Raw genomic sequence first — 1,648 nt, forward strand, 5'->3', positions numbered from 1 at the left:
AAAAAACCAAGAAGGAAAAAATAACTTAGAAGGAAATATGGTAATCAACTTATAAACTTGAACTCTACCGTAAATATAATCAAGTTGATTCATTTAAATCATATATATGTATATATTATATCATAATTATTATGGCTTCAGAAGAGTAAAGAATGAAATTTTGGTTGTTTACTAAGTTATTTAATTATTTGATTTATATATTTTAGTTATTATAAATATTTATATATTAGTGTCTATTTTAAATTTTTGCCACATAAATATCATTTAATCTTTCCTGTCCATGAGTATTTTATCAGTTGAAGAGGTAAATGTCCACCTGGATATTTTATGCAGGTCCCATCTTTAAACTGGGTTGAGATCAGACCCATTATAGGACCCATTATGTTTTCTTGAGTTAATGTGCACCTGTTAGCTCCTGCAGCCTTTTTCACTCTTGGCTTTTGAACCTTTTCCTGCACAGGCCTGGTTGTTATTGGGCCTGGCTTTGCAGACTCAAAACACACTCCTAAAAGTGTGGTCTTCAGATACCCCACAGTGTCAAGAAGATCCCACCAGCTTTGACATAGTGGCTGCTGGATCTACCCACAACAGTCGCCTGCCTCCGGGAGTCTTCCTAGGTTGCTGAGGCTCATACTGCACAAACCTTGGGAATGAGCCAAACACCTTCGTCTCTCTTCCTATCACTGCTGCCTCTGCCAAGTCTTCTCTTCCCTGTGTTAAGGAAATGAACCCCCTCCAAGATTGATGGAATTCAGCACCCTTTCCCTTCCCCATGCTGCCCTCATTTAGCCGGTCTTACTCTTTCCCATATCTGGTGGAGAAATCAGTGCTTGGATTGAGAATTCCTCTGAACTTCCCTGTACCTCCCACCTGTGGTTGGTTCGCTCATCCTCTTCGGATTTCATGGCTTATCATTTCACCCACTCCCTGCCGAACTGAATTTGGTCTTAATTTTTAATTGAACACATCTGCAAAAACCGAACTCTGAATGAGGGAACCACCTGTTTTCTCTAAGCCTGCACAGGTTTTTCTAGAACTGCCATGTTTCGTTAGCGCATTGCTTACACCAGAGCTTGGGAAACAGTAGCATCAAATGAGCCCTCATCTCCTCGTCATGGCTATGCTGATTCTCTAAGTCATCTCTACATTCTCCACAATTACTTAAAATTTTCAGTTTTCCATTCAGTTTTCAAACATTACGCTAACTTCACTCTGCATTCTCTCAGCAAATCATCTTCTATTTCCAAGAAAAAAAAGTTAAATTAACCTTGGCAAGGTTTCCTTCAGATATAATTGTCCAGCCTGCTCACACCTATGTGTGTGCACTTTCCAACCTGCTCACATCTGTATGTGTGCACCTTTAAACCTGTTCAGACCCATGTGCGCCCTTTCCGACCTGTCCACATCTGTGTGTGCACTTCCCAATCTATCCACACCTGTGTGTGTGCACTTCCCAATCTATCCACACCTGTGTGTGTGTACTTCCCAATCTATCCACACCTGTGTGTGCACTTCCCAACCTGCCCACACCTATGTGTGCACTTTCCAACCTGCTCACATCTGTATGTGTGCACCTTTAAACCTGTTCAGACCCATGTGTGCCCTTTCCGACCTGCCCAGACCTGTGTGTGTACACTTCCCAACCTGC

The sequence above is a fragment of the Microtus ochrogaster genome, chromosome 24 (assembly GCF_000317375.1).
Source record: "Microtus ochrogaster isolate Prairie Vole_2 chromosome 24, MicOch1.0, whole genome shotgun sequence".
NCBI lineage: Eukaryota > Metazoa > Chordata > Mammalia > Rodentia > Cricetidae > Microtus > Microtus ochrogaster.